The 25,889-nt window shown below is 41.0% G+C and overlaps 1 protein-coding gene across 6 annotated transcripts in view; it reads left to right on the forward strand.

Moving 5' to 3' along the window:
• Positions 1–25,889, forward strand: part of raraa (retinoic acid receptor, alpha a) — a 594,392-nt gene that overhangs the window by 123,858 nt on the left and 444,645 nt on the right. Inside the window, exon 1 of one of the 6 annotated variants that reach the window (XM_068013483.1) lies at positions 9,493–9,510. The exons of the other annotated variants lie outside the window; for them this stretch is intronic. The gene's annotated coding sequence lies outside the window, so the exon portion shown is untranslated. Of the gene's footprint in view, positions 1–9,492; positions 9,511–25,889 lie in introns of those variants that run through there. 6 annotated transcript variants of the gene reach the window in all.

Here is a 25,889-nt window from a genome sequence, read left to right on the forward strand (position 1 = left end):
TCACCTGTATTTCTCTCTACTGCTAGTTTTAGTGAAAATATAGTTGGGGATGCTCATTTAGTTTTACAAGGGAAAAGTGTGCATTACTGTTGATTGGCCACTGGGTGTCATTATAGACCTATTTGCAGAGGTGATTGACTAGTGACATCTAGCTGTTGTCAACATGTAATGTTCCAAAGAATGGACCTTACATTCAACTATCCTGAATTTGTTGATCTTTTGGGAAATTCATGCTCTGTGAGAAAAGAGAGACAGTAGTGGCTGCAAATGATATAAATTGACTAGTATGATTTATCGGAAACTTTTCTGTGTTGAAAAACTACATTAAACACTATCTACCCTATCAGTATAATTTGGTGGGAGTTGATTGAAGCAGCCATCAATAATAACTCCTGTAAGCAAGTTTCAGGACAAAATTGGTATCAATATCGCCTGATATTGCCCTTTCTCTATCCCTGTTTTTGTTCCTAAAACCATATCATCAAATTAGTTTAGTTTAGTTTAGAGATGCAGCACTGAAACAGGCCCTTCAGCCCACCGAGTCTGTGCCGACCATCAACCACCCATTTATACTAATCCTACACTAATTCCATATTCCTACCACATCCCCACCTGTCCCTATATTTCCCTACCACCTACCTATACTAGGGGCAATTTATAATGGCCAATTTACCTATCAACCTGCAAGTCTTTGGCATGTGGGAGGAAACCGGAGCACCCGGAGGAAACCCACGCAGTCACAGGGAGAACTTGCAAACTCCACGCAGGCAGTACCCAGAATTGAACCCGGGTCGCTGGAGCTGTGAGGCTGCGGTGCTAACCACTGCGCCACTGTGATGAAGCTATAAAAGAGATGCATTGTATCTTTTGAAATGGTACTGCAATTTATTATTCACTCTTGTTTATAAATCTGTTCTACTTGTTCTCTTCTACAATTCCCTTTATTACCTCACCCCACCCTATATCTGCAATTTCTGCCAGCCCCATGTTTCCCCCTGTATGCTCGGTTACTTTGAATCCAGCCTGCAACCCTTTGCCTCATCATCAGAGCCATTAGCCACCTGAGTAATAATCTGTGGAACTCATAAAATATGTAACTTAGTGACCCCTCCTGGCTCAAATTGTTTTTCTGTTAGAGGCATTCTATAAATGCAAGCTGTTGTATTGATGAGCTTAAGATAATTTATTTTTTTAACTAGTACAGATCATTAGAATACAACACTTGTGCTTCAATAGTCAATATTCAGCATCCAACCACACCATTAAAAGCAATTAAGGTAATCTTGCTGACTCTTCCAATGTGCAAAATGTGTAAAAGCACTACCTGATGTAGTACTAAGTCAGACAGACCAGACCGTGCCAGACTTGATCTTTGTTCTGTGCTGTGTTAACTGATCTCAGCTGGACAATGGGAGGTGCACTACTATTGTCATTATTGCTCCTGGCTAAAGAGGGGAAAATCATCCAAGGTTGCTATGCATAACTACTATCCAGTGAATCCTGCTGTAGAGTCTGTGTGGGTTAAAATTGACCAAGGGAAGCATTTGGCTAATATAATCAAGTAGCCTGCTGTTAGCATTGTCTAGGCTGAATGGGCATTTTGGCAAGGACCATTGGCCCCCATCAAACTGTAGTCCAAGACTCAGTTTTGTAAAGAGAAAATTGGGTGGGGAAAAAAAATAGGTCTTCCTGACAAAACATTGAGTATCTCTCCCTGTGTTGCAGTAGTTGGGGAAAATTGCTTCTGTTCGTTCATATAGAGACTCACAATCATGTTGGGCAGTAGTAAAGTGAAAGACAAAGAGATAAACTACATGTTGTCCAAGAATTTCTTGTGAAATAGAATTCATCAGGGCAGGGGTTTCTTCAGAGCAAATTAAACAGGTGGTTTCTTGTAATTGCAGAGGGTCATAGCAATTGAATTTGTAGCACACATCAGTATTTTAACAGTAAACATTGAATGTAATAATCAATTTGTTCATCTAAACACAGTGTCTAATATGAAGATGCGTATTTAATTTGTGGCACAAACTGATCTGTGATATAATTGTTCTCTTAATTGTTTGAAGAGGAGGACATGGGCTCTGTTACAAACATCCCACAAGGGGAATTTAGTAGAACGGACATTCCTCTGTTTGTAAAGCTTTAGGAAAAAGTAGGTGCATGTGCAAAGAGTGGCGGGATGACTGGAGAACACAGTAATAGATTTAGAGTTATTGATGTAGATTAATCCATTTGTGCTCGTGTGTTATCCAACCACTCATTTACAGGTGTCAGAAATGTTTGCAGAAATTGCATACATATTACATTGATAACCATATCCAGAACTGAGTATTTTATGCAAGTTTGTGCCTAGTATACATGAGAATTGCTAACATGATAATCAGTGAGAATTAATAATTGAGTTTTCTGGCTGTGGGTGTGGATGCAGCTGCCACTATGGGCGTATGTGGTGAAGAATGAGGCCCAGAGAACATGGGACCTCAACCTCGTAGAAGAGGAATGGCCAAGTAGATGTAGGTTCACTGGAGAGGTCGTCGCTGAGGTATTCCACCTGGTTCACGAAAAGCTGCTGTAACTGTTGATTGACTGCAGTGTATTAACAATGCCCATGGAGGTCGCTATTGCCCTCAACTTCAATTCTACAGGGACCTTCCGAGCAATCATAGGGGACATCTACTGCTTAATTGAAGTAACTAATGAGGATGAGGCAACTAACACTGAAGAGGATAGATTCTGATGGTGGTTGATGAGGGTCCAGTCAGTAAAGGGTAGAGTCCCAGCACGCAATACGAGTTGCAAACGGATGGAGTGCTTTCTGGATCTGAGGAGGATGTTCCAGGAGCAGAATCATATTGAGGAGCCAACAACTGGAAAATGGTATGGGTGGTTTGGAGAGCCCAACATGGAAGTATGTACAGAAAATGCCAGAAATACTCAGCAGGATTGGTTGTTTCTCGCTACACAGGTGCTGCCAGACCTGCTGAGTATTTCCAGCACTTTCTGTTCTCATTTCAGAGTTCCAGCATCTGCAGTATTTTGCTCTTATGGAAATATGTACTGCCATCTCCCAGCCAGTTGATGCAGGAGAACAGCAGTTGTTTGTAATGAAGATGTGGCAGTGCCAATAGTGTCAGTTATGCAGGGGTTGTGTGTTGTAGGATATCTCATGACTGATCACACTGCTGCTTTGGAGGATTTGGTGTCAAAACTCCCTCTGGCAACACTGTGTGTGAACTGAATTGGAGTGAACTGTGATGACCTTATGGGTGAACATCCAGTTGAGGCTCACACTGTCTCGGTTTGGACGTGAAGCATAAGAACTTGGAGCAGGAGTAGGCAATTCAGCCCCTCAAGCCTGCTCTGCTGATCTCATCTTGGCCTCAACTCCACTTTCCTGCCTGTTCTCCGTAACCCTTCGACCCTTTACTAATTAAAAATTTGTCTATCTCCTGCTTAAATTTACTCAATGTCCCGGCATCCACCACACTCTGGGGTAGTGAATTCCGCAGACTCACGACCCTTTGAGAGAAGTAATTTCTCCTCATCTCTGTTTTAAATCTGCTACCCCTTATCCTAAAACTATGACCTCTTAGAGCCACCTGGGGTATATACTGGAGGGCTGCTAACACCTGTAGAAATATATTGCAGCATGTCAGTTCTGCAGAAGGGAGAAAACTGAAACAAAACAAGGTTTCATATCTTTTAAATGGATTGCATTTCTCCTTGTTGACAGTTTCGAAATTGGCACTTAACAAATGTCAGAATTACAAATTATTTTTGTTTATTATACAGAGATAACAGCTGTGAAAATTTATATTTTTCACTTGCTTATGAGTTGATGGGAGCGACTATCTTTGGTGAGTGGCATGGGGTGGGAGAAGATTTGCTCTGTATGTTATTCAATGCATTAGCAATTTTGTTGGACTTAACACACAGAAGAGGTTGTACCCCAAGCACTTAGGGCAGAGGCTATTTGGCCATTTAATCACAAATAACAGACTGAAGCCTCTTCAAAACTAGAAACAAAATTTCCATTTTGAACTATTTGAGAACTGGAAGACTTCTGTTTCTGATAAAATAAGACTTCTCCACTGTACTTTGCAACATTAAACAGTGCAGAGGACAAGAAGAAAACAAATGGCGTGGAATAAATTTTATTTCAGATAGCACTGTAATTGGAAAATTCTGTTGGGCAATATTATTGTGAAAATGGTTCTCTAAAGTTCAAATAGGGATTCATCCGACAGTGCTGTAAACCGTTTTCAAATTACCAAGTAAATTATTGGCTTGGGGGTTAATGCAAGTTATTTTAGTTGTGCAACACTGCCCTGAACTTCCACATTCTTGGTGACTTCTGTCATTCTAGGGTCAATGGTTTGCCATTGTAGACCTTGATTACAGCCAAGCACTTGTATGTTATGTTTACGACATTGCCCGTTCAAAAACTCCCTAGTTTGCAAAAGAATTATTTGGTGATGGGAATGTCTGTTTCTTCCTGTGTTGCAGTAACTGGGGAAATTGCTTCACATGGTTCACATGGACTTGAGCTTCGGTGGATGGCTTCATCTGCTTAACTGTTTAAATGTAGCCCAGTTGTTTCAGCATCTTAATTTACAGCCCAAATGCCGCTATGGATAATTGATGTAAAATTTGTTTGATTAACATGCATTTCAACCTTTTAAGAAGTGTAATATTTTGTAATGTATAAATTAGAATATCTGGAGTAGGATGTTCATTTTTGTTGATATTTAAAGAAATGTCTAAAAGTTGCCGAGTACCTTTCCTGTTATCAGGCCATCCTAAAATGCTTTACACAAATTAATTACTTTTGAAATGAAACTAGTGTTGTTCTGTAGGTAAAAAGCGCAACTAAGCATCAAGTATGATGAACGTTCAGTTAATCTGTTTTGGTAGTGTTGGTTCAGGGAGTAATGCTGTTGAGGGCACCAACAGAATGCCTGCTGTTTTTCAAATAGTGCCAGTTTCCTACATTATAACAGTGACTATGCTTCAGAAATACTTCATTGGCTGTAAAGTGCTTTGGGACATTCTGTGGTCATTGAAAGGCACTATATAAATGAAAGTCATTCTTTTTATAAGATTAATGTCTTATTCAAAAGTTATTACAGCTGACAGTGCAGCAGTTCCTCAGTACTGCACTCAGTTATGCTCAAACCCTGGAGAGGGCTTCCACTCATATCTTTTTCAGGTACCATTGAGCCAAACTGACCCTGTAGTACGAACAAAGAACTATTCTATTCTAATCTTCACACCACTGATTTTGTGGAAGTTTCTAAAATTCTGTATTATAAAGTAGTGGAGATATGCTCATCTCAAAAAAAAAAATTGGAACACTCTTATTCTTTGCACTTTTTTTCAATAGTTTCTCTCTTCTGCTTACCCTTTGGTTAAGGTAAGCCTTTTGGACACCCTCCAATCAAATGGCCAATCTTTAGACACTAGACTGTGAGTGTCACAATAGAGGCTAGTACTGCTAAGTCCAATAGTGTTCTTTCCTGATGTCAACACATACACATTTCAGCAGACAGTATTGAATAGTGATCTTTAACCAGAATCTTGGCCCAGGAGTGATGAAGCTAAATGTGTCACCTTGGCTGCTGACCCAAGTGAAATTGCATAACTCATCATAGATTGGGGATCTAATCCAGAATGTTTCTGGTCTATATAACTCATCCACTCAGTTCTTAACAAGCTGAATCAGTGAGGGAGCCCCTGAAGAACAACTGTTAAATAAATATCAGCTGGTTAGTTTGCTTTTACAGCAATCTACTTGCACTTTAATTGCAGAATTTTAGATACATTGTGCACACACGTTTGACTTAATATTCTGTCCTTTGGGTTTCCCTGATGGTTTGGTGGGTAAAGATACTGGCTAGTGTGATATTAAGCCACAGGTACTGTAAGGGTCTCTTGTCTGTGTGAGTTTGCTCATCTCAGCTAGGGGAGCAGTAATGGTCCTACAGTTGGCCTCCTCACCCCTGGGCAGGAAGGCAGGCAGTCTTCTGGTGTTTCATCAAATGTCATACTTGTGTGACCCTGGACAGTGATTATCAGGAGGTTATTTAGTATTGGTAGATTATTCTGTTCTAGCCATGCAATGTTCCAATACATAAGCTTCTCAAACTGAAATATCTAAAATCAGTCAAGAGTGGGATTCTAGCTGATTAGTTTTTTCTCCCTCATCCCTAGACCACGGGTACTTGGGTCATTGTCAGCTGCTTTATCACTATCTTGGCTAAAGCAGTCATTTATTCCGCTTGTATTAATTCCAGTACTTTTGATTTTTGGTTAAGAATTGTTACTCCAGTCCTGAAATGGTTAATTTCTAGCCATTTTACCAGTGATGAAGTTTTGTTATTTTTGGATTCAAGCATGATGTCTGTAGACTCAATGTTGCAGCCAAATAGAGCCTCTCCAGCAGACCCATTTTAGTTGGTTCAGTTGCCGAGGCACTGGCTACACCCTGTGCTTTGATCCTTCTTGTTGTACAATTGCCCTTCAAAATCCTGCAAAGTACTTTGCTTGCATTAGACAATGGTGACCAAATATATTTTTTTCAGTCAGGGTTGTGATTCCTCCACGGACAATTTGATACTGATGGGAAAAAAATCTGTGCCAGAAATTGAATCTTGCAGTACTTTCGTGTGACAAAGTTCCCTTCACTATAACATTCTGATATACCACTGTCTGTGGTGTACACATGAGTGCACTACCCATCATAGAACTGAGTGATGAAAACCAGGAAGGTCCTGGAATTGATCCATTGTCTGTAATGAGTTAGCTGATGTCAGTTACAATTAGCCTCAGCATGCTTTGTTGGATTGGGGAAGTGGTTCCCATTCCTGATCAATTTCCAGTGATTCTTGTTGAAAAATGGAAAATTGAGCGAGCAGAGATTTGGGCTCAGTTGTAATGCCTCTCAAACCTGAATAGGCTACAAACATTCATTGACTAGGCTCACATTAAGAATCACCACCTGGACAAGGTACTGAAAGAAGCTTGGAACCCAGGTGTACTGGATCCTCAGGGTGCAATGTGATTGGAGTACATGCTTGTCCTGCAAGATTTCTATAACAATAAAGAAATAGGAGCAGAAGTAATCCATTCACCCTTTGAGCCTGTTCCTCCATTCAGTGTCATGGCTGATCTTCCACCTCAACTGCACCTTCCTGCGCTATCCTCATATCCCTTGATTCTCTTAGCATTCATCAATCCCGGCCTTGAATATACTTAACAATTGAGCATCCACATCTCTCTGGGGTAGAGAATTCCAAAAATCCACAACCCTTTGAATGAAGAAATTTCTCTTCATCTCAGCCCTAAATGGGTGACCCCTTATTCTACTATAAAAGCAAAATACTGCAGATGCTGGAAATCTGAAATGAAAACAGAAAGTGCTGGAAATACTGAGCAGGTCAGGCAGCATCTGTGGAGAGAGAGAAGCAGAGTTAACGTTTCAGGTCTGCGACCTTTCATCAGAACCCACAGACTTGAAATATTAACTCTGCTTCTCTCTCCACAGATGCTGCCTGACCTGCTCAGTATTTCCAGCACTTTCTGTTTTCATTTCAGATTTCCAGCATCTGCAGTATTAACTCTGCTTCTCTCTCCACAGATGCTGCCTGACCTGCTGAGTATTTCCAGCACTCACTGTTTTCATTACCCCTTATTCCGAATCTGACCCCTAGTTCTCGACTCCCCAGCCAGGGAAAATGTTCTCCCAGCATCTACCCTCTCTAGGCCCCTGAAGAATTGTATATATTTGAATGAGATCACATCTTATTCTTCTAAACCTGAGGGAATATAGGCCTAGTCTGTTCAATCTCTCCTCATAGGACAAACCCCTCATCCCTGGATTCAGTCTAGTGAATCTTCTTGCACTCCCTCCAAGGCAAATATATCCTTCCTTAGGTAAGGAGATCAAAATTGTACACAGTATTCCAGGTCTCAGCAAGGCCCTAAACAAATTGGAGTAAGACTTGTTTACTCTTAGACTCCAATCCTTTTGCAATAAAGGCTAATTTCTTGCTATACTTGCATATTAGGTTTCTATGCTCTGTGTAAAATGACGGCCAGGCTTCTCTGAATACCAACATTTCCCAGTACCTCACCATTTAAAAAATATTCTAATTTTCTATTTTTTCTACTAAAGTTGTTGACATCCAATTTCTGCACAGTATATTCCATCTGCCACATTTTTGCCCACCCATTTAACCTTTCTATATTCCTTTGCAGCCTCTTTGCATCCCCCTCTCAGTTTACTTTTCCATCTGACAACGTTCTGGGTTCAAGTCCCACTCCAGGACTTGACAACAAAAATCAAGGCTGACATTCCGGTGCAGTACTGAGGGTGTGCTGCACTGTTGGAGGTGCCATCTTTTGGAAGAGATGTTAAACTGAAGCCCCATTTGCCTGCTGTGGTGGATATAAAAGATCCCATGGCACTATTTCAAAGAAGAGCAGGGGAGCTATCCCCTGTGTACTGACTAATATTTATCCCCCAATCAACATCACAAAAACAGATTATCTGGTCATTATCCTGACTTGGAACTATATCGCCATTCCTTCACTGTCGCTTGAAGGCAACTCACCACCACCTTCTCAAAGGCAATTAGAGATGGGCAATAAATGCTGGCCTAGCCAGCGACGCCCACATCCCATGAATGAGTAAAACAAAAATCACATTGCTCTTTGTGGGAGCTTACAATGTGCAAAATTGTCTGCCTCATTTCCTGCATTGCAACTATAGTGACTACACTTTAAAAGTACTTCATTGGCTATAAAGCACATTGAGATGCTCGGTGATCATAAAAAACACTATATAAATGCAAGTCTTTTTTGCTAGCTTTGTTTCGTCAGCAAACTTGGATACGTGGCACTCGGTCCCCTCATGTAAGTCATTGATATAGGCTATAAATACCTGAGGCCCAAGAACTGGTCCTTGCAATACCCCAATAGTTACACCCTGCCAACGCAAAAATAACCTAGTTCATTCCTGCTCTCTGTTTTCTGTCCGTTAACCAATCCTCAATCCATGCTAATGTATATTATCCCTAATTCCATGAGCACATGAATTTTCCTCCATTAATGTTTTTAATAGGTGAGTGCTCCAACCCTGCTCAATTTTCTGATACTTGCTATACTCTGATCATGCAGTGCAGGGGGGTGTAAACCCCAAGGAAACCTCCTCCTGTGTCCTTACGAGCATTCATCAGTCTGTTTTGGGATAAGGCGAGTGAAATGGTAAGAAAGAAATAGATAAGCTATACAGAAACAACAAATCGCTAATTATAATCATTCAAGGATTTGTTTTCATCTGTGTGCTAATTTTGCAAAAAAGATGAGCGGTGTAGAGTGATATACCTACTTTATGCCCTTGTTAACTTTTGTGCTAACTTTAGGTAACCGTGGAAAGCATATCCTTAATTATCCCATGCAATGAAAGCTGAAGATCTCTAGAAGTAGAATGGAGCTTGATGGAGCCAGGTAATCTTAATTCAGTGGGTTTCAGGTTAGCAACCACCCCAAAAAATGCTCTTGAGGTTTTCAAAAAAAGCAAATAACCTGTTATGCATATGGATTTCATTGTCAAATGCTCCATTATAGAGAAGCAGAATTCTGAAGATTACAGGGAAAGTCTTAGGTCTTAAGACAGAGAAAGCAGAACCAGTAACTCAGACTGAAGATATTTTAAAGAGTAATTGTATCAAAATCCTGAATGAACTAAAAGCAGAATTTGGCAAGTCGTTTGTTTCAGGTTTTTTTTGCAATATCTCTAAAACAAAACATCTGCAATTAACAACGAATCAAAATGGAGCTTTCAGAATCAATGCGCAGAGATCATGACCCTTGTCAAGGCACACTGGAATAAATCACAATTTGTTTTGAACATTTACCCAAGCAGGCCCCACAGTTTAAACCTCAAGAGCTGTGGAACTTTGCTATTTAGCAATAGTTATGTTTTATCATTGTTTCCACTGAAGTTTTCTTATAAAGTCTTTGTTGAACGGCATGTTTTATGAGATAGTCACAGCATGTTATGCTTTTGTCAAGTGATATTGATTGCGTGGAGAGGCAAATTATTAGTGTGGGTTGTTTTTCTTGTGATGGTGGGATTTTTATGTTGTTTTTCATCTAAGGGACTCTGATCAAATCCTGCCTGTTACATAAGCGAGGGGGAAGTATTAACTGGAGGCTTTGTTCAAAAACAGTAGTAAAAACTAAAAAAGAAGCCATGCCACTGCCCTTGTTTGAGTGTATTTCGAACCCTAGCACATGCTTGCTGTTGAAAGCCTTATATGAGTAATTAGTTGTAGAGTTGCTAAATTTAACCGTGGATGTTACAGCATGACTTGTTTTAATCTTCATTATGCTTAGCTTCTTGATGGTGTTAGATTAAGATGCCTCTGTATTTTGTATTATCTCATTTGTATAAGATTCTGTCGCTACTTTAATCGTAAGCAAATCAACAACTTTGCTGTAAATAACTCTCATTGAGGTACATTTTCCTCTATTTACAATGTTAGCCAAAAATGTTGATGCGATTGTAAAGTAGAAAAATTCACCATGTGCTCATATTGCCTTTTACAGTATCATTAGCCAACGTATATCCAAAATTGCATGGTATAGAAAGGCAGTGAGTTGATATGTATTTTGCATTTAGTTATGTCAAAACCATTTGTTTTCCCCCCCCCCAGTTGCCCTGTGAAGAGGTGTTCAGGTACCCCACCCAGGTCTGCTTCACTTCTAGCAGCCTGAGTGTGAAATACAAACATCAGTGTAGGGTAGCTAGTGGAGTGTTAACCACCACAGAGAATTAAACTTCTAACCACAGCAGTACATGTGAAGTATCATATGTTTCTCTATATTTCTAACTAAGGAGTTGTTAACGGAACCTGCAGAATGTTGCTTATTTCTATTGACTGCTGGCTTTAAAAAAAATCAATTTTTAATATGTTGATACTAATGGAATTTGAAGTTTTGCTTCACAAATCAACTGACTGCTGAGTAGATTTGAGAACCATTCACTTAATTATCCCTTTGAAGATCACAGTGATGAAACATAAAAACAAAATAGAAAAAATATTTAACTGTGTTACTATGCCATGCTTTCATTTGATTTTTAAAATATCCAGCGCTGCAAAGTCATGATAAAATGGTTTAATAGATAAATTGCTATTAAAAATATGGCTGTGTTTGCTGACAACGCAACCACTAGGTGGCGCAGTACTTTTGGACGCGCAAATGCAGGCTCTTCAACTGTAACGTCAGTGTCTGCGACGTTGGGGCAGCTGCCAGGATTAAAGATGGCGCTGCTCAATTTATCACAGGAAATGCTTATGGCTAGATCGTTCTAGCAAACTAACCTTACATTAAGTTGGATGGAAGCCCAGTAATATGCTATGTAGTTATAGGATACTAACTGTAATCTTCCGATCCATTTAATATTCCAATAATCCTATTAAATACAAAAGGAATTTTATAATTGAATTTCCATTGGAAGATAGTGAACTGTCACCCTGATCGAAAATCGGCAGAATATAAAATGTGCTGCCAATTCATTATTGTGATTCGTTTATATGACTGACCAGGAGTGATTTCACCCAAATGCAGCTACTAGGTCCCGCCGCACTGGCTGCTCTCCCCCCTTGGCAACTTGCGCTCTCCCCCTTCTCCCCACCAGTTGCTCACTCCCCCCTCCCCCAGCTGCTCACTCCAGAACTCGCTCCTGCCCCCCACTCCCTGGCCGATTGTTCCCCGCTATCGCCATCCTGTTTTCAGGTTGGTTGGTTGGTCACTCGGTCCCCCCCACAACCGCTCCAGCCGCTAGTTATAGGCAGCACCGCTTCCCTCCTCATGGCCACTCGCTCCTACGTTTGATCATTCTCCACGCGCCGCCCGAAGGAGCAAGGTGGGCCGCAAGGAGTGACATAGGAACGAGTGACTGAGAGGAGGAAAGCAGCGCGGTCTGGAGCTAGCGGCTGGGTGGGGGGCGGGTGCGCAGGGAAGCGGGGAGCGAGTGGCCGGAGAGTGGGGTGGCACGACGCGAGTAACAATCGGCTGAGAGGAGGAAGCGTCGAGGCCTGGAGCGAGTTGCGGAGGGGGGAGAGCGACTAGTGGGGCGGGAGCAAGTGACTGGGATCAAGCTCCAGCCTCAAAGTCTCCCAGTCAGCCGCTTCCTCCAGCCAAGTGCGGGGCTGGATACCCGATGACGCTTTATCGTGCATGTGCGAAGGTGGACTAGGTGTGGATACACGATAACGTTGGACCTGCGCGATGGCATCATCCCGCGCACGCGCCACTTAGTCCTGGCAAAATCTAGATGCGCATGTGCGCAGCTTGGCGCACTCTGATGACGTCAGCAGGCCGCTGCGTTGTCAGGAATACCTTTGTAAAAATATACTCAAAATAAATTCCCATCATTGAGATTACAGTGTTGTTTATTGTAAAACTGCAGCAAACTCTGTACTCCCACATCACTGCTGTTGCTTTACAGACAGCTGTGTGCATCCTTAACATTTGTCAACTCGAGTTTCCTACTTGCATGTAGGAAAGCTTTGCTGCCACTGGGACTTTAAGCATGCAGATAGTCGTCACTGACTGCCTATATAGTGCACATACCTAAGCATTGTTCTTACTGTGCTTAGTCACTGAAGCTATGATTGCAATAAATTGTTTGATGCTTGATCATTCTTTTGGTTCATTCCATAAGTTCATTTGTTTTTTGTTGCTATTCTTTTTCCTCAAAGTACTGATTCTTGCTGTGATGCAGTTGCACAGCTGCCTGCAGGCCTCTTGTACTTAGCCGGAATGGCTATTCTTCATGTGTGAGCCTAGATGGAGTATATCGGCAGATTATTCAGCTGTAAAGGGCATCGCATTTGAGATAATCCTCCTCTGGTCTGACGGTACGCACGCACACTTTGCAGAGCTGTCACGATGAAACACAAATGAAGTCTGTGGAGAGAGAAGCAGAGTTGACGTTTTAGGTCTGTGACCTTTCATCAGACTTGGCAACGGTTAGAAAAGAATGAGATTTTAAGCAAGTGGTGGGGGGTGCGTTGGTGGGGAAAAGAACAAAAGGGAATGTGTGATGGGCCCTTTCGTTCTCTTCCCCACTAATCCCCCCCGCCCCCACCACTTGCTTAAAATCTAATTCTTTTCTAACCTTTGCCCGTTCTGATGAAAGGTCATACACATGAAACATTAATTCTGCTTCTCTCTCCGCAGTTGCTGCCTGACCTCCTGTTTTTATTTCCGATTTCCAGCATGTGCAGTATTTCGCTTTTATTACACAAATAAAGTCTGTAAGCTGCTGTAGGAATGATACCAAGTTTCCATGTTACCCCTCCAGCATCCATTGCTGAAAAGACCCCATTACTTAGGCATCCTTATTCACAGCTTCCTTGAGTAACTCCAGTGAGGGGGCAGGAAAATTGGATAGGTAACCAGCCATTCAGCTTGTTCCCTGTAGCCTGCCACCACTTCTGGTGAAGGACCTTGCCAGTGGTGGTGGACCACAGGCACCAGTGGAACAGGAACTGATCTATCTCCAGAGGAAAATCTGCTGTAGGATGGACTGAGGGTTTGAGGAAGTATAATATGCACAAAGGCCATGAACTACAATACCAAGTTACTCCCAGCTAATAACGCGCATGCAATGAGCCAGAACTTACACTAACAATAATTGTGTGTCCAAAGTACAGGAACTATGGATCCTGAACTTAAGAGGTAGAGGACACCCCTCAGTTATTTCATTTAGTTGTTGAGGCAGAAACTGTCTCAACAGGAAACTATCTCAGGCAGGGAGTCCTTGTCCTCTCATCCCTGAATGTTCGTGCTCACTGTGGATAAGGAGCAGCTACTTTCTATTGAGCTATTGTTAAATTCTAAGCCCTGTTTCTCCCCTGTGAACTCAGGATAATTTTGTATGCCTATGGCAGGATGTTTATATAAAATGGATACTATTCCCTAAAGATTTTATCGAAATTATTTGGCTGATTTTGGGGAAAAAAATAAACCTAAACATAACTTCATCTAGAAGTCACTATCATAATAAAAACATTTCACTAAGCATGCTGTGTCAGTGACAGCATTTCCCATTGTGCTCAGAGTGGCTCATCCAGAGAGGATGTTTCAGGAGCATTTACACGGACAGATGGAGTAATGAAGCTGGATCTGGCAGCGAGCTTGTCTTTGCTTGATGTGGACACTAATACTGCTGTTGAAAAATGCACAATCATCATTGTAATCTGTTTCCTAGGGGATTTCCAATGGCACATTACAGTATTACCTGTAGTACTTAATTAATCACTTGTTGGTAATATAATCTGGTTTCTCCTTAACAATTAAACTGGTCATAGAGCACTGTTCCATTTGTAACAGAATTAAGGAACCATTTAAGGCCTGCAGGAATACTGTTGTTCAAGGGAACTTCAGTCATGGGTATCAGATGGTTAGCTGATAAAGCTAGCATGCAGCTGGGTCAGGGAGATCAGAAAGTCTGAGGTTTCACTCTCAGTCCATGTTCCAGGCAAGCTAATCTAGGGACACAACAATTAATTTTAGCATCTCTAGATTAGGGAGGCAAAAATTAGCAAGGGTGCCTACCTGCTGGCAATTATGCACTTCTGGATATTGGGTGTGAACATAATTGGATTGAACTTGGCTATGATGCTCACAGTTGTTGAATAACTAGCCTGATCTGTGTAGTTGAATAACTTTCAACATTCAAATATTAAATGCAGACATGAATGGCTTTTTGGAAAAAAATAAGCAATTGGTACCTTTTATCAGTAAAAGAATAGTTTTTGAAACCCAATAGTCAGATAGGATATTGCTATTTTGATAGTCCATTGTGACCTATACAATCCTGTAAGAATCAAACAATATGCTATGGTGTGTAGGGCTGCTTCCCTGATGGGAATATTTTAGCCAGAATTGAGTGTTGTGTCCCTAGATTAGCTTGCTTGGAACATGGACTGAGTGTGAAACCTCAGACTTTCTGATCTCCCTGACCCAGCTGCATGCTAGCTTTATCAGTTAACCATCTAATACCCATGACTGAAGTTCCCTTGAACAACAGTATTCCTGCAGGCCTTAAATGGTTCCTTAATTCTGTTACAAATGGAACAGAGTTCTATGTTAGCTGAGAAAACTTTGTTAGTTTTCTAACAAAGACCTATTGCCCTGCTAAAAACAAACTAAACTGGTCTCGAATGTGACATTTAAAGATTTCAAAGAGCCAACACAGGCATGATGGGCCGAATGGTTATCTGTGCATTTCCTGTTTGCTTTGTCACACTTTGTGTGTCATAATATGAAGCTTTAAACTTTGGCATCATACTTTTTAATTGGTTCACCTTTCATTTTCCTAAACGAGCAATAAATCCAGAATTTGTAATTGAGAAAAATATACCAACAAAAGAGCAGGAACAATGATGGAAATCAAAACACTCAGTGAGAATTCTATTGACCAGCACTTTTGCTCTGAAACTTTGGCAAAAATAAGGTTTGTAACATATTATTGAAGCCATAAAAAAGTTACATATTTCACCATACCTTGATTAAACTTAGACATGAAAGATAATTTTATAATTGAGTATTTTTGTTAATTTGTTGGCCTACCTGAAAAGCCTAGGTTTGGCGTTGAATCAGTTTCACAGACCTACAGCTCTGCTAGCTGAAAATAGGTATAAGCTCCACCTGTGCCCACAATTACCAGACTACTTCAGACTGAACATGTACGTGTATCAGTAGGCTTTTCTCGATGCAACAATTTGATGCATGTTTTTTCCTCAGACTCTAACGCAGCTTTGAATTCCTTTCCCCTAAATGACTTCAAAACAAGTTGTGGAACATAAACTTGAGAAATTTTGTGTTAAGTTTACACAGGAAAACTATTTTCAAATAGCATCAAGAGAGAAAAGCTGGCTGAGAGAGAAGATAGAGAAAGATACAGGAAAATAAATACAGGACATGCCTTTTTTTTCTTGTTTATACTGAAAATTCAAAAAAGATGTTATGTAAAGATTAATATATTTGCCTCGGTTTAAGACATGTGTTTCTCCTCAAGCTATAACAATAATTGAGTTTACGTTTTCAAATAATTTCAAAACCAAACTTGCATTAACTTTCTCAAGTGCTTAATTTTTCGTTTCAGAGAGAGTAGATGAGAGAGAAGGAAATGAATACTGCATGTATTTTTGATTAAATTGAATTTTGAAAAAAATAGTTATTCACTGTTACAGCTGAAGTGAGGACAGAACTAATTATTTTCTCTTTTGGGCAAAATGTTTGCACATTTCTTTGACAATACGTGCACCTTTCAATTCCACACATCAGTGCCCTCTTACAGCAATGTAATGTCTGACTCACCATGAGTATTGCCAAGGAAGATCTGCTAGAATGTATCTAACAGTCTTGTTTCTAGGTCTGGCAGCATCTGTGGAAAGAGAAGCAGAGTTAACGTTTCGGGTCAGTGATCCTTTATTTATTTAGAGATACACAGAATTGGTCTGAAACGTTAACTCTGCTTCCCTTTCCACAGATGCTGCCAGACCTGCTGAGTATTTCCAGCATTTCTTGTTTTTATTTCAGATTTCCAGCATCTGCAGTATTTTGCTTTTCTTTTAGTCTTGTTTCTAGTGTTTGTCATGCTTAAAATCATCTAATGTAAATGTGGTGTAGTGCCATCTCTGATCTGTTCTCTCTTTGGGAGCAATTACTCACTGGGAGCAAAGGATCGATGAACCTGCCCTGTTATTGGTAAACAGCAACCACTCAAAAATGAATTGGTACGTAGCCTACCAATAAACAATTTGCACCTTGCAAGTGTTTTTCTTCAATGAAACAGAAACCTAGGCCTGTCCAGTTGTTTTCTCCAACCTTGTGCTAGAGATATATAAGCAGCTGCCAAGCTACAAAGTTCTCTCAGCAGTAGCAGTTACATGGAATGTACAGCACAGAAACAGGCTATTTGGCCGAACTGGTCCTTGCCGGTGTTCATGCTCCACATGAACTTCCATCTACCCCCCTCTTCATCAAAACCCTATAACCTTCTATTCCTTTCTCATGCACTTATCTAGCTTCCATGCATCTATGCTGTTTGTCTCAACCACTCCATGTGGTAGCCATTTCCACATGCTTACCACTCTCTGGATATAGAAGTTTCTCTTGAATTCCCAATTTGATTTATTGGTGAATATTTTATATTTATGGCCCTGGGAGTTTTCAACAGCAGTGTTTTCACCTCTGCTGGGCCTATGAAGGAAGCCCAGACTCATAATCACTTCTTGGAGAAAGAAACAAAGTTAACGTTTCAGCTCTGTGACCTTTCATCAGATGAAGGGTCACAGACCTGAAAGATTAACTCTTTCTCTCTCCACAGATACTGCCAGACCTGAGTATTTCCAGCACTTGCTGTTTTTATTTCAGATTTCCAGCATCTGCAGCATTTTGCTTTTACTTTTCATAATCATTTCTTGACCTTTTATGTCTCCCTTTTAGGACAGTTTCTCCTCGTCCTGAGGCCCCAGTGGAGTTTGTTGTTTTTAAGTGCTGGAACAGTTTTATACTTTTTGTCATTTTTATATTCCTGGTTTATTCAGTCATTAAACTGTGGGGCCCTGATGATATTTAAATCTGTGACAGTCATTAAATTGCCCCTTTGAACGAGTCAGTTCCCTGTTCCTGGCGAGGTATTTACACGTCTGGAAATCTCACGTCCCTGGATGAGGGGTTTCCAGCTCTGGTTGGAGACATTGGCACAGTGGCGCAGTGGTTAGCACCGCAGCCTCACAGCTCCAGGGACCCGGGTTACATTCTGGGTACTGCCTGTGCGGAGTTTGCAAGTTCTCCCTGTGACCGCGTGGGTTTTCGCCGGGTGCTCCGGTTTCCTCCCACAGCCAAAGACTTGCAGGTTGTTAGGTAAATTGGCCGTTGTAAATTGCCCCTAGTGTAGGTAGGTGGTAGGGAATATGGGATTACTGTAGGGTTAGTATAAATGGGTGGTTGTTGGTCGGCACAGACTCTGTGGGCCGAAAGGCCTGTTTCAGTGCTGTATCTCTAAAAATAAAAAAAATAAAATAAAAAAAAAATTACTGCAGGTTTTATCACGTGATGTCCTGACTGCTGCATGAGAGGCTCACAAGTAGGGTTGTTGGAGAAACATCCAGTTCTGACGAAAAAGGAAAGAACTTGCAGTTATATAGTGCCTTGTCACATCTTCAGAATCACCAGCACATTTAATTAGTGTGTACCTTTTTCACAAATTTGATTTTCTTGCCTTAAACAGAGTCTATTTGAATATTGCTCCACCTAAGCAGCAGAATAATGATGTTACATGGTCTAATGTTCCTGTAGTTATTATTATTCCTATTTTTTTATGAGCAATTCCATGGGAGATTTTCCAGTTAATACAAAAGTGACTTAAATATCTTGCAGCACAAGAACTGACACCTGTGACTGTAGTGCTATGATGTCAGCATCTTAAGTGCTGTGACCACACCACTGTGAAACTAAATACTGTATTATTAACAGTGAGAATTCAAAAGAAAATTTAATCCGAATTATAATTGAGTGAACTGGAACAGTTTACCCCATTTTTCTTCCTTCTGATCTGTCTAATTCTCCTATCTGTTTTCCACCCTCCCTTCTTAGGCCAGGAGGTCTTCTGGTGTCAATGCTACTCTAACCAATACACACTTATACAATACACACAATACACATACAAGAAATGCCTTTCTTCGGTTTTTGTATCTCTGTCAGTTTTGCTTTTGATAACTCAGTTTTTCACAAAGTGAGATGTTCTTTCACCTCAGCCAGAGTTTACCTCCAGAGTGACCCAACTCCAGGACCTCTGCTCTTGGTCCCTCATCCCAAAGCTGTAGCACCTCTTGCCCTCTTCTTGTATCCACCAGCCTCTGCATTTGCCAACTTGACTTCTGCTGCTTAACAATAATTTGCATTTATATGGAGTCTTTAATGTAGTAAAACATCCCAAGGTGCTTTACAAGAGCCTTATCAAACAGAAATTTTATGCTGAGCCACACGAAGATATTGGGACAGGCGGTCAAGGAGGTAGGTTTTAAGGAGCATCTTAAAGAAGGAGAGAGGAGAACTGAGGTGGAGAGGATTAGGGAGGGAATTTCAGAGCTTACAACATGTAGATACCCAGGCAGCTGAAAGCATGACCCCCAACTCCAGCGGTTAAAATCGGGGATGTGCAAGAATTGGAAGAGTGCAGAGATCTCGGACGATTATAGGGTTAGAGGAGGCTACAGAGATAGGGAGGGGCGGGTCATTTAGGGGTTTGATAAAAAGAATAAGAATTTAAAATATGAGGCATTGACTGAGCAGAAGCCAATGTAGGTCAATGAGTATAAGGGTGATAGGTGAACGGGAGTTGGTGAGTTAGGATACAGGCAGGAGAGATGCTACATGACTCCACCACCATCAAGAGCATCTTCTCTCCTCCTGTCTGCTTTCCAGAAGGGCCTTTCCCTCTGTCACCTGTGCTCTTCCCCAGTATTTTGCTTTGCAACCACAAATTCCTACTGAATTCATCTAATTATTTAATCCTCCTACAGTTTAAGAAGTAAGTCATTTAAATGCAAGAAAATGTTTTATTGTGTTTCAAGTAAATTCATGCTAGTACATTTTAACACTTGGCTGTAAAGATAGCACATATGTGTTCTGTAGTGGAGAAGGTTCTTTGTAGGCCATAATGGCAATCTTAATGTGCTGCCACCTCCTACATCACAATTACTGATACGGAAGGCCTTTTAGGAAATGTTAATTTGTCCATGCAAAGAAATCCTAAATTCTCCCCAACATGTTTCATCTAATTGTTTCTTAAATAATTCCAGGTTTCGACTTTTACTACTTTATGCAGAAGTCTGTTCGATACATGGATCACTTGTTATGTGCAGAATTTCCTGACGAAGGCTAAATTTGCCCTTTACTAGTTTGAATCTGTGTCCCCTTGTTCTGCTCTCATAATTTAACTTAAAGTAATATTCTGGATTTACTATTACCATTCTCTAATACAATTATCTAATATTCCTCTTTTCCTGTAATGGACTGGGCTCAGATATTAGGCACAGTCTGTTAATTCCAACTCTTCCGAGCACCTATGCTATAAATAACTCATCATCATCCTTTCTCTCCCCCACCCCCCCCCCTTCCATTCTATCTCTTCTTCCATGTATGTATGCTGTTTGACTGAATCGTTCACAATTGCTAATGAAAATGCCCTGAGAGAAGTTTAGCTGAAAGTATGCACCTTGCTTTCAGTTGGAATTACGGCATCATGATGGATGAAGTCCAGCGAAATTACTGTTTTTCTTAATTCTCTTAATGAGAAAGCCTGTCAGCAGTGATTTATTTGATACTGGCTGTAAACTGTGCTTCGTTTGATCCTATTATCTGTGCTCTCAAACCATCTCTTTGCCTTGCAGCTTACATTGTCCAAGGAGGCCAGTTGATATATGGCTTTTTTTGGCGGGGGGAATGTTGTTTCAAAATTAGCGGAACAGGTTGCTGGGATGGACTGGTTATAGGGCGCAGTATTTTTTGTTTTGTCCTGTTATCTTTAGTTAGGCATTGCCAGAGATCGGGATCTGACGGTCCCCTTTTTATGAGACCTATCAGTAACTGTATAGGTAGATCTCATTCCCAGCTTTTAAATTAAGAATAATGGCCCATTAATCAGCGCTGCTCCCATTGTCTGGTCAATGCGGTGTGGAAGATTTACACAGCCTTGGTCAGAGGCTGCAGACACTGGCATTTTTCTCCTCAGTGCTCCAAGCTGGTCATTTAGAAAAGACTTGAAGCTGCTGAAAGGCTCATCTTTGTCCCTTTGGTGAAATGGTGTTATCTGAAGGAAGCAATTACTAGGTGGTATTTGATAAAGTGGCTTTTGTAACTTTTCACAAATGGCTTGAAAACGTGGAAATACCTGCTTTGTTGAATCACTTCTGATATATGTGTGCAGGCTGAAGAATCGTTTCTAATGAAGAAATTAAGAAAAGGGGTTGTTCTTTTAATGTATAAATGAGGACATCAAAGATTTTGTGATATGCTTTACTGAAATCATGTTGTAATGTGCCCTTCCAGTACAGTAACTATTATCACATAGATAGTAATTCATTGCCACAGTCATAAGTATTAGATATAATGAGCATTGCTTAAGGCGGTCTGATTTATAATACACAATTTATATAGCAGTGTATCTTTGAAGTGGGTCTGCAATATAGGTTGGCTCCCTGTGCTCTGAAGTTATCCTAGTCATGAATGTGCATTCACAATTCCTTAAAAATACAACTGCAATTTAGAAGCAGCGATGCTTATGGAGCTGCTTTCAAGTTAAAACTGCAGCTTTATATTTCTGGTCATGACCCTTTGCTAATGCCAGGAGAAGGCTCACATTGGCCAATGATGTGAAAACTGCATTGCTGGCCTGGATGATTGGACTGAAAGGCCAGTGGCAATTGTGCATCTAGAGGGGCAATTTAATGTCATTAAACTGTCAACGGTACTTTGGAAGTTGGGACTGAAACCATCTTGTAAGGTGTTCTGTGTGCCCAGAGTAATACAGGCCACCTTGTTTGCACTGTGTAAGTGCACCAAAGAAGATGATAAAATGTAATACAGGGATAAGAAAGTGTGCAAGGCATTTGAAAAAAAGAAAAACTTGTATTTATATAACAACTTTCACAATCTCAGGACGTCCCAGTGTGCTTTACAACCAATGAAATACATTTTTAAGTATAGTCACTGTTGTAATGTAGCAAATGAGGCAGTCACTTTGCATACAGCAAGCTCCCACAAACAGAAATCAGATAATAATCATAAAATCTGTTTCAGTGATATTGATTGAGAGGCAAATATTGGCCAGGAGGCTGGGTTCAACTCCCCTGTTCTTCTTCGATTATAGTGCCATGGAATCTTTTCTGTCCACCTGAGAGGGCAATTGGGGCTTTGGTTTAACGTCTCATCCAAAGGCCAGTATCTCTGTCATTTTCTTATTTCAAAGTATTTGATTCAAAAAGTGGCTCTCGCACTTTCCAAATGGCTCCCGAGAGAAGTTATTCTGTTGCAATTTGTTTCACTAAATTAGAAATTACGACAAGTGAACATTTTGCAACTTTTAACAAATGATAAAACTCTCAACAGTCAAGGACTGCAGGGACATAATCTGCAGGATGTGTTTTAGAAAGCTTGAAGGTCACTAGCACTGTTAATTTTTATGACAAAAGATTGAAATTAAAGACTTGTATGAAAGCAAAGAAAAAAAGCATTAGGTCTGTTAAAAATTGTTTTTGTAAATGCTAATTGGAAAATAACCTGCTTTGTCTCGGTACACTTTTTCCTACATTTTGTCGTACTGTTTCATGTTTCCCTCCTTATGGACAAGGGGTGCTTTTCCTCTTCCCCTTACAACTGTCCTCCCTACCAAATGGGAGGCAGTGGTGTAGCGGTAATGTCACTGGACTAGTAATTCAGAGCCCAGACTGATGCTCTGCTCAGGCTAATGCTCTGGGGTCACTGGTTCGAATCCTACCACGGGAAGGCGAAATTTGAATTCAATTAATAAAACTCTGGAATTAAAAAGCTAGTCTAATGGTGACCATGAAACCATTGTTGATTGTTGTAAAAACCCATCTGGTTCACTAATGTCCTTTAGGGAAGGAAATCTGTCTTACATGTGATTCCAGACCCACAGCAATGTAGTTGATTCTTTAATTCCCTCTGAAATGGTCTAGCAAGCAACAGTTCAAGGGCAATTAGGGATGGGCAATAAATGCTGGTCTAGCCAGTGACGCCCACATCCCACAAAACAAATTTTTAAAAAATGGCACTCACCCAGGCTGTTTTTCTCAACTCATTGGAAAACCAACACCTTTGCACGATCGCATTGTTGAGACCAACAGTTCAGTATGTGAGGGGATTGGTTGGCATCCTTCCATCTACGAAAGATGATGGACACACAGCAAACAATCAATTTAAGTGGGGTGTCTTCTCTTGGTGCACCTTTGTTGATGGCTGTGAAGGTCAATCCTTGAAAGGCAGTTTCTGCTACAAGTGGTGCATGTGAAGCTGCCAAGTGACACTGTGTGGTGTTGGTTTTGACGTTGTGATGCCTGTTGCCAAGCTGCTGTAGCAACTGGTCATAGTGGTAGTGCAGGCCAGTCCACAGGATGCGTCGCCATTTCCCTCTTTTGCCAGCTAGTGACTCCCAAGTGCGATAGTCGACATTTAGGGTCTTCGTGTCGCGTTTGCAAGCATCCTTGAAGCGGAAATTTGGCACCGGCTACCTCACCATACAGAAGGTCCTTGGGAATGCGACCGTCTTCCATCCTGCAGACGTATCTGATCCACTGAAGTTGCCTCTGTTTGATTAGTGCCAACACACTTGGGAGCTCTGCCTTTGAGTGGACTGCCACATTTGTGATTTTGTCCTGCCAGGATGTACCCGTAATGCGCCACAGACAGCAAAGATGAAATTATTGAGCTTCTTTTCCTGGTAGCTGGAAGTCGCCCTTGTTTTACAACCATACAGCAAGATGCTGAGAACACAGGCCTTATAAACCATGAGCTTAGTCCTAAGGGTCAGCTTGGTGTTGTTCCATGTGTGTTTCGCAAATCGGCCAAAGGTGGTAGCTATGCGTGTATCGAACTCTGCATCAAGGGACAGATTGTTTGTCACCGTGGACCCAAGGTAGCAGAATTTGCTAACCACTTCTAGTGGAGTGTTATTTAGTGTGATCGGGGTGGAGATGCAACACCTTGTCCCATGACCACAGTTTTCTTAATGCTTATAGTCAAGGAGAACAAGTTACAGGCATGGGAGAGACAGTCCATGAGTCTTTGTAGTGAGTTTCTATGTGAGCGACTAGCGCAGCATCATCAGCGTCGAGGAGTTCTCTGATCAGGACGTGATGTGTTTTTGTCTTTGCTTTCAGCTTTGATAGGTTGTAGAGCTTGCTGTCTGACCTAGTGTGTAAGTAGACTCCTTCCATATCTGCAGAGAGGGCAAAGGTCAGGAGCATGGCAAAGAAGATGCTAAGCAGAGTGGGGGCTAGGACACAACCCTGTTTCACTCCTTTCTTCACTCAAACTGTTGGAAGTGGAGCCATCAAACTGTACAGTGCAGTGCATGTTGTCATGGAAGGAGTGGATGAGACTGAGGAGCTTTAGCGGACAGCTAATTTTTCCAGAATCTTGTAGATCATATCTACAGTAGATCTGCCAGCACGGAAACTGCACAGCACTTCCAGGTACACTCGGTCTGCAAGTAAATGGAGTCTTTTGAGTATGACCCTAGCAAAGGCCGTCCCCCTGACACGAAGGAGTGAGATGCCCCTGTAGTGGTTGCAGTTTCCTCTGTTGCCTTTGTTTTTGTATAGTGTGATGATTTTGGTATCACCCATCTCCTGTGGAACAGAGCCTACTTTCTAGCAGAGAATGAGAAGATAGTCAGGTTTTGGCGATAGATGGGACTTAACGTGCTTGAGCAGTTCGGCTGGGATTCAGCCCTTCTGTTCACCACGGCCTTCTCAAGCTCCAGTGATGAGGCTTCTTCATCTAACTCATCCATGACAGGAAGTTGCGGGAGAGCATCGAGCGCAGACTGGGAAATGTCCGACTCTCAGGAGTACAGCTCACAGCAGTGTACAGCCCAGCGGGACATCTGTATACTTCTGTCGGATTACGGACGCAAATTCACCATCACCTTATGTATGACATGCTGAATGGCTGCTCCAGCACATTGCACTGCAGAGTGAATTGTACATGTTTGACCAGCTGTATTTCTATCAGTGTTTAATTTCATCATTTATACGTATTGTATATTAAAGTTTATTTAATAATTTTAAGAAAATATTAACAGCAAGAAATCTTGTGGATCAAAAACAAAGCACGAGACTGAATTGTTAAATACTGTGTCCCACCTTCAGGACTTCTAGTATGCTCACTACTATGACATGCTTTAGGCCAGGCTATTTTCCTTGAGCACAAGGATGACGTCAGTAACTCAGTGAATGATATATAAGTGCCTACCATTCTTTGTATGACAACAACAACTTGCATTTATAAAGTGTCTTTAATGTAGAAAAACATTCCAAGGCACTACATAGAGCGTAATTAGAAAATAAGTGGACGCCAATCCAAAAATAGAGATATTAAGTGGTGACCAAAATAGATGGGTTTTAAAGAAGGTCTTAAAGTAGGAGAGGTAGGTGAAGAGACAGAATGGTCTTAGGCTGATAATTCCAGTGTGTGGGCTTAGGCAGTTGAAGGCAGAGCAGCCAGTAATGGAAGATCATCGAGCTTATTATAGACTGAAGTACATCTGGGATTTTCTGCTCTATATGGCGCAGCAACATTTACCAACTGAGATGTCAGGGAACTACAGTGTAATTTTTATTATGTTTTAGCTAGACTAAGAGGTAGGAAATAAATTGAAATGGTGATTACATGAAAGAAGTAAGCGAGGATGTAAAATATACCAATTAATATAATGTTCATCAATCCATTTGAGGCTTTTGGCAGCTAAAATGTTGGCTTCAAATATTTTGCTGTTAAGCAACCGGAAAGAGATAAATAGCAAAAGAATTGTCAGTATTAACAGTTAAATTATATTCATTCAAAGTTTCCAACTGGGACAAGCTTCATTATATCTTTAAAAAACAAAAGTTCAGTATGAACACTAAACAATTCAATAAGACTCGAATTTTGTTCAGACACCCCTATTGCGCCCTTTGACTATTTGGACACAGTTCTGCTGGATACAATGAGCTGCTAAAAAAGAAATGCTCATTCACCACGCTGTGTATGAGATAAACTTATACTGTATTTACCTC

This window comes from Heterodontus francisci, chromosome 33 (assembly GCF_036365525.1).
Source record: "Heterodontus francisci isolate sHetFra1 chromosome 33, sHetFra1.hap1, whole genome shotgun sequence".
NCBI classification, from domain to species: domain Eukaryota; kingdom Metazoa; phylum Chordata; class Chondrichthyes; order Heterodontiformes; family Heterodontidae; genus Heterodontus; species Heterodontus francisci.